General features: G+C 36.8%; 1 pseudogene; it reads right to left on the bottom strand.

The window, feature by feature from the left end:
- Nucleotides 1–4,338: 4,338 nt before the first annotated feature.
- LOC118983224 (uncharacterized) lies at nucleotides 4,339–4,471 on the bottom strand (annotated as a pseudogene).
- Between the last annotated feature and the right edge of the window lie 4,094 nt (nucleotides 4,472–8,565).

Genomic DNA, 8,565 nt, shown 5'->3' with positions numbered 1-8,565 from the left:
ATTGTCAAATGAACAGAGAGTCTGAGTTTAGCTTCCCTCCATTTTCAGAGTGTGGATGCAACCATTTTCTTTTAGAAATGATTGCGAAACAGGAGTTCCATCAAGACCTGGCACAAGAAGTTGGCAGAAGACCATAGGGGACCGGGCAAGAGGGATAGTGTGGGCCTCATAAACAAAGGCTGACAGGTTGACTACCGGCATGGGAGCTGTAATGTCACTTCTAGACCTGCAGTCAAATGAGAGTTAAAATGGAGCCCAGTCAGTCCAACAGGCCCTCCCAGATCAAGGGATACAACAAAACCCCATATGACATTAGTTTAACTGATGCCAAAGAGGACCCAAGTATGAGCCAGCCACACTGTAGGAGTCCTCAATTCAGAGACCAGCACAGCGCACCTTACTCAGTCTTGAGACCCTCTGCAAAGGAGCCCACGTGTATAGTAAGCCTGCTCATAACAGCAGACACCACCTTGATGTAGAGTATATTTAAGATAGACTCCTAAAAGTATATCTCAAATTACCAAACTAAACTGAGATGACAGGACTTGACACCCCCTATCAAAATTATTAACTTTAATTCATTTTTATTCTTCTTACTCAGTGGTAGAATGGTATAAAAGTGCTACCCATGAGGACAATGTTTTAGGGAATAAATAAGTATATTTTTTCTGCACTTGAGTGTCCTATGCATAACTCTATGATTCCAGAAAAACTAGAAATTCTATATAATGTTGAAGATTATATACATGTTTTGCAGTATATGCATGTTTCAGCTAGTTCAGGTTCAACTATGTATGAAGTTCACTCTTGCTTCTGTCAGATCATTGATTTGACATTGATCTGATTTGATTATATTTAGATAGATGATATCAGCTCTACTATTGAGGAAGTAGACAATGCAAAGTGATTAGTCATAAAGCTTCTTTGTAAGCCTCCAATATAATGAACTCTGGGAAAATTAGCTCGTAAGCATAATATCTCCTATTTTAATTTGATTTCTGTGCTCCAGAATTAGGAAAGCCATTAGCAAGATCCGTTGTTATTTTGCCCAATATAATTAGAGGGTCAGCAATTTGATCTTGCCTTGATGACAAAACAATTATCTATGGCATCCCCTTTCCCATTTAGGGAAAATAAAAGCCTACGCTTCCTAAGGTTTCTTTTCTAATTAAGTAGAGTTAGTCCTGGTTTTGCAGGGATGGAATGAGCAAACTACAAGCGTCAGAACTGAAGCTCAGTGTGAGGATAAAGAATATCCTGGGGAGGAGGAATCACAATCATAGCACTTGTGAGTCTGCTCTCTCATTACGACCCTCCAGTCTCTGTGTCAGCCACCAGGTTTTCCTTTCATCTCCAGTGAGTGTGGACACTCACTCTTGCCTCCCATCTGGCCTGTGTCTGCACGGTGATCTCCCTGGCTATCCTGTTGCATGTCTGGTCCTTTCACAATTCCCCATCCCTTCAGTTACTTGATTCAAGAGTTAATTTTTCAATGGAATTTCTCTAGAAAACTAAGAAAATAGAAATTAATACAAAATGTCATTGCTCTTTAAAAACTCACAGGTTTTTGGTGCATAGATTTCTTAACTGAAAGCAAAATGAAGTCCTAGGAAGCTCTGCTTGAATGACATATTTTGCCAAGTATGCAGACCACTATCTTCCCTTTTAACCTTGTGTTTACATCACTGAGTTACAGGAAAAATACTTCTGAAGTGGTCACCTGGTACCTATTGTATTTTAGGGCAGGTATATTTATCAGTTATTACGAAAACTGAGTTTCCACAGACAGAGGTTTTTTGGGGTGTCAGAAAAACCTGGGTACAGATGTCAGCTGTGTGACTTTGAGCAAATGGCTTAACTTTGCTGACTGTGTTTCTTCTATCTGTGTGACAGGACTTTTCACACCAACTTCGTAAATAGTGAAATAATAAAGGTGGGTAAGCACTTAGCATGGTGCCTACATAATAAAGACTCAACAAATGAGGATTGTTTTTATTATTTAGTTGTAATCTAATTCCTAATTTTCTTTTGGAGAAGAAATTCTCTCTGGGATTTTTGTTCTTTGTGAGGAGTGTTTGAAGCAAGGGAGAGCAGGGTGGGCCCTTCCAGAATGTACCACTGTAGCCCGTGGATTGTTTGGGGCTGAAGCTAATAGGGGCCCAGCAGATTCAGGAAGAGCTTTTCCTCCCTCTCCCCCCCCGCCCTCCAGAAGAGAGCTATTAGCAGAGATAGGCTTTGTAACAGGACAAAGTAACTCCGTTTGGCAGTGGTGGCAATCAAGAGTAGAAAGGCTGTTTATTTTCACTTGAAAAAATTCAAATAGAGAGCAACCATTTCAATTTTAAAAAGCCAATAAAAACATGAAGTTTCAAAAATGCTTTGTTTTCTTTACTGGAGTAAGCATTTAATAGGACTACTTACCATTATTAAAAGACATTGTAGTACCTACACATAACTGCGACACACAGACGTTTAGCGTGCTCCGCTTCTTCAGTGAATTTGAAACCATCTGTAGCTGATTACTTCCACGTTAATGTCGAGAACATGAAGGTTTGCAGTTCTTAGATAGAAAACCATTAATCCCTCTGCTATTTCTCCTGTATTTGCCTGTTTCCCCTTACACATTTTTTTTTTTTTTTTGGTGAGCTGCCAAGCTACTCCGGGCAGCATTTTACTACAGGCTAAAATCTCTATAGCATACAGATTATGTCCACATGTAATGCTCTTTCTTGCGCCTCCTGCAGAAAGCTCCCCAAAAGATGGAAGCTTGGGAAATGTCACTCGCACTCTGCAACTGTGAATGGGTATACAAATTTAGACGACCATCTAAATTGCAGATTGTGCCTTCTAATCATAGGAGAGTCACCTGTGAATCCTGCCGTTTGTCATGCAAGGGAAGCATGAGTGCTAGGACTATTATTAATCTTTACACACAGGCCTGATAGTATTTTATAAACTAGTTGGAGAAAGTTTGCCATGCATCTCCAGAATAAAAGTGGTGTAAGCTAAAACTTGCTTAATTGCCAGTGTTTGCAGCCCTCTCATTTACCTCTTGCAAGTGAGGGCCTTGGTTTCCTTGTTTGATGGTTTCCCAGAAGAAAGTTCAGAGGTAACACTTTGAATGACTGTTATAGATAACGTCTGCACCCACTGTTAGCGTCAAAACAAGCTTGGGAGCATGTATTTGACATACAACAGAAGGGCAACCCATAGATAGATTTGGATTCTCTTTGTTGCCTACATGTACAATGGTGGGGACAGAATTAATTATATGTTCCTGTATTAGTTTCCTACGGCCAGCATTGCCAATTTCCACAAAATGGGTGGCTTAAAACGAGAAATAATCATTATTGTCTTAAGTTCTGGGGGCTATCAGCACAAAATCCAGGTGTGAGCAGGGCCATGTTCCCTCGTAGGAACTCTAGGGAAAATTCTCAACTTCTTCCTAAGTTCGGTGGTTTTCTACAATCCTTGGAGTTCCATGGCTTGCAGATGCCAATCTCTGCCTCTTTTGTCACTTGACAGTCTCCACAATGTCTCTGTGTTTCTTGAAGGACACCAGTCCTGTTGGGTTAGGGGCCTTCCGTCCTGCACTCTGACTTTCTCTTGGGTAGTTACACCCTCTTTCGCAATGAAGTCATATTGTGAATAACTGAGGATTAAGACTTCAAAAAAACTTTTGAGAGAACACAATTCAACTTGTAATAGTTCCCCTAAGAGTAAATCTTAATTTTATTTTTAGTATTCACGTTTAGAGCATATTTTCTTCCCATTACCTAAATTGCAATGATCAGAGCAAATTATAGATAGGTGTATTTATGTGCACTTTAGTACTTCCAGAATATATAATGATTTCAACACCTAGGACTAAGAAGCTCCTTTCTTATACACTTCCATTTTATTTTTTTGTCTTTCTTTGTCCTTTACAAAAGGGCAAACGATGTACTAGTATATCCCCAAATGATTGGATTTTTCTGCAAATTGCTTACAGGTGCTCATATCACTTTATCTCCATTTTCAAAAAGAAGAAGACAGAATAGATTCAATGTCACTGAAGAGCAAAATTATGAGGAACTTACATGGTTTTGGTTTTAGCTTTCTTTTCCACCTGAAATATTGCTTGCTTATTCTTCTCCAGTTTACATTTACTAACCCTTTATACCAACAATATATGGTGAGACTCATATACATTTTTTATTTTCCAGTCATCAACATAGCACATGGCTCACAATAAGTACTATAGAAGTGACTTCAATGTGGAGATTTCAAGTACTTTAAATTTACTTGTTGATAGCTAAAAGTATCACGACTCCCAAAGCATTATTTTGGTAAAGAACACTTCAGAAGAAACTAGTCCTAAGTACATAAAATAAATAGTTTCAAATCTGTTTAGATTCTATTTTCTTTTAATTAGCAATAATCGCACCTTGGATAAACCTCATTGGCTAGGATACTGCCACTGAGCAAAGCTGGATTCTATTGTCTCATTGTAGATGTAAGTGGTACTTTAAAGGAGTTTGGAATGAATACACTCTCTTCTAAATGCAACACATAATTTTTAATTTGTTTGGCATTCCTTTACCTCTGATGCTCATAGGGAATCCAAAGATAAATAGTATCACAGCCAAACCATCACCAAGCCACACAGACCAAATTCTTTGTGTGTATGTGTGTTTCATATTTCAGGAGATAACCACAATAAGAGAAGCAAAAGTAAACCAGCTACAAATAATTCTGCATAACTCCATTGTCCTCTTAAATATGGGCTGTATTCTATACAGTACAAATACTGTATCCATACATGGACTTACATTGTCTACATTTAAAGCCTTCGTTAAATGACAGTGTTGCTTGGCTTCAGTCAAAATTAAGACACATTAATAACATCAAAATTAATGAGACAATATTATTTCTCATTTTAATAGTTTTTAATCCATTGGATACATGTTTAGCATGTTGGGTAATTTGTTGGAGTTACATGAAAAATATTCACAGCCTTCACATGAATATGAAGGCATTTTAAAGTTGCTTATAACTGATGCTCAACTTGATTAGCTTTGACTAAGAAAGGGGTTTTTCAAAAGCTGTTCAACTAGCCAGTGGCACTACCTTCAAGGACATTAGAAAAGCAGGGGAAAAATCATTGGAATAGTTTTCTCTATCTCTTCATCTACCTGAGTTTTTGGACCTCCCTCTTCTCTCTGTTCTTTTCTGTTTTGTTGTTCTTTTTATACCTAGGGGACCTAGAAGATGTGGTGGCTATTATGAGCTGAGGAAGTTGAAGCGTGCATCCTTCTTTAGCAAGGTCAAAGTGAAAAAGTTCCCTCTATCTGAGTCTGCACATGAAATTCTGGAGGAGGAATCAATTTGCCTTCTTCACCTTTCCCATTCCACCTCTGTATTTACTTCCTAAATCAATGAAAATGCTGGTTTCCGAAAATATTAATATGTACACTTATTTGCTTTATTCTGCAATATATAAATAATGTTTTGAAACACATGACCAATGAATACAAACCTAAAGATCAATATTAATATTTTTTAAAAAATCCTTCTGCCTTTAGAGTATATTCCTTGAAATGTAAAATGTTTAAGAGTTATCCAAAATAATTATTTGGTCTGTGTTTTCATGCTTTCCATTTGATATAAAGTTCTATAACTTCTATTTGTAGTTAACTTTGGCATTTGTTTTTCTATTTTGCTTATTTTATATTTGAATATGCAAAGCATTGACGTGGTTTGAAATTCAAACTATTTGTTTAAAGGATATGTGGAAAAGTTACCCTCCTAGCCCTGGCTGGCGAAGCTCAGTGGATTGAGCGTAGGCCTGAGAACCAGATAATCGCCGTTCGATTCCCAGTCAGGGCACATGCCTGGGTTGCAGGCCAGTTCCCTGCAGGGAATGCACGAGAAGCAACCATACATTGATGTTTCTTTCCTCTCTCCTTCTCTTCCCCTCTAAAGAGATAAATAAATAAAATATTTTTAAAAAGTTACCCTCCTATTTCTAGCCCCTCCCTCTAAGTCATGCACCCTTTGTAAGAAACATTTATCATTAGTTTTTGGTTGAACTTTTTTTTTGCAAAAATATACATAAGCATCACACATGCATTCTTATTTTTCCTTCTATCTCATGAAAAAGTAGCCTTTATGTGTTATTTAATGCCTCATTTTGATTGTTTCACTGCTTTGTATTAATTGAATGCAACATAATATATTCAGCCTAGTTTCTTACAAGTGACATGTATGTGGTTTCTAATATCTTACTTTTCCAAATGATTCCACTGTGAATAGGTTAAAGCATTTATATTATTTTATATTGGTGGGAGTGTAGCTCCGTGACTCTTTCTCATCAGTGCAATACAGTATCTTTATAACTTCTTACAAGTGCTGTTCTCATAAGGTAAACATATTTTAGTTTTTTTTAAAAGATTTTTACTTATTTATTTATTTACTTATCTTTAGAGGGGAAGGAGAGGGAGAGAAACATCAATGTATGGTTGCCTCTCGTGAATCCCCCGCTGGGAACTGGCCTGCAACTCAGGCATGTGCCCCGACTGGGAATCGAACCGCGATCCTCTGGTTCGCAGGCCCGCGCTCAGTCCACTGAGCTACACCAGCCAGGGTCATATTTTAGTTTTGATGGAAATTATCAAATTCCCCTCAGAGGGAGTTGTACCAGCTTCCTTCATGACAACCAAAATGAAATAACTATTTTTTTTTAGAAATTTTCTTTAAAAGTGTACTGTTATTTAAANTTTTTAAAAAGATTTTTACTTATTTATTTATTTACTTATCTTTAGAGGGGAAGGAGAGGGAGAGAAACATCAATGTATGGTTGCCTCTCGTGAATCCCCCGCTGGGAACTGGCCTGCAACTCAGGCATGTGCCCCGACTGGGAATCGAACCGCGATCCTCTGGTTCGCAGGCCCGCGCTCAATCCACTGAGCTACACCAGCCAGGGTCATATTTTAGTTTTGATGGAAATTATCAAATTCCCCTCAGAGGAAGTTGTACCAGCTTCCTTCATGACAACCAAAATGAAATAACTATTTTTTTTAGAAATTTTCTTTAAAAGTGTACTGTCATTTAAAAATTTTTGTCAAGCTGTTGCTACTGTGAAAACACCTTTCTGAAGTTTTATTTTCCATCTCATCTACTAGGAGTAAATTTGATGATCTTTTCACATGTTTATGAGGTATTTGTTCACTTCAGCAGAGTACTCTTCTTGAAAGGTATTTTGGTTTATTCTTCCTTTTCTATTTTGACCAATTTTTTAACATTCGAGAAAAGTTGCACAAATAATACAGCTTGCACATACAGTCTTCACACAACTTCCCTTAGTGTAATACCTTATATATTCATAGTACACCAATCAAAACCAGTAAATAGACATTTATTAAATTACAAACTGTATTTAAATGTTATCAGTTTTACACACACACACACACACAATTTTCATTTCTAAGATCCTATTTAGATCTCTTTGATGTAGAGAACAGTTTATCTATTAAGGAGACTGGCTCTTTTTCTCTGATGTGAATTGCCAATCTAGTCTCCAAATTTGTCACTTGTCCCTTTTTTTTCTCTCTGGAACAGATTCTTTGTTGCACTCCAGTTTTGTGTGCCTAGCTACTTGTGAGCTAGAGTCTTATCATTCCCTGTCATAACATTCTCAGCACGTCCTTCAGAGTGCTTATCAGCAGACTTCTATAATTGTTTATTTACTTGCTTTTTTTCTCTCTCCTCACTCAACTCTAAAGATCATGAGCACAGGAGCTGTGTTTAGTCATTACCACACAGCCAACTCCTGGAAGTGTTCCGACCACATATTAACTTCCTAATGTTATCTGTGGAGTTCATTAAGTAGATCATTAAGGAACCATTGCCAGAAAAGAGATTATTGAAGAAGAATATTTACTTTAGAATGGAGGAGATTAAATATGTATATGATAGACATTTTCAAGTAATTAAAAATGATCATGTAGAAAAGTTAGATTTCTTGTATGTAACTTCAGAAGCCAGTCAGAATAGCAAAAATCAGCTAACTTTTTTCCAAAATAAAAAAATGGATATTCCTAATTTTTTTCTAAAACCAGAAAAAATAAAATATAAAATATAAAAATATCTAAAAGGAGCTTTTCAACAATGGAAGTGTCTTCTGAGTCATAGGATATTTTACTTTTAAAAAGAAAGTGGATTTCAGTCTAACAGAGAGGTTGGTGAGGAAGTTCATACATAAAATCGACTTGACTCAAGAAATTCTACTAAGTATTTTTTCAAAGTTAAGATTGTTTAAAGCCATGAAAAGAAACTTTAAGGATAAATGTTAATTTAAGTACTCTTTTACAAGCAAGAAATAATTCAGTATTAGACCAAATGAAGGAATTCAAATGGTGAGCTTTTTGCAATTAATCAGCTAAGAGAGAACATAACTTGGGAAGTAAATATTTCTGGTTACTGGAAAATACTATATTTGTAATATTTCCCCCCAGCATTTTCTTATGAATGATACTGAGTTGCATGAATCCTGGCCTAATCTGATGTGTTTATTACAAGATGGAA

Source organism: Sturnira hondurensis, unplaced genomic scaffold (genome assembly GCF_014824575.4).
Source record: "Sturnira hondurensis isolate 20B ecotype Veracruz unplaced genomic scaffold, ASM1482457v3 Scaffold0002638, whole genome shotgun sequence".
In the NCBI taxonomy this organism is placed as follows: Eukaryota; Metazoa; Chordata; class Mammalia; order Chiroptera; family Phyllostomidae; genus Sturnira; species Sturnira hondurensis.
This window is presented reverse-complemented; position numbering and strand designations above follow the sequence as displayed.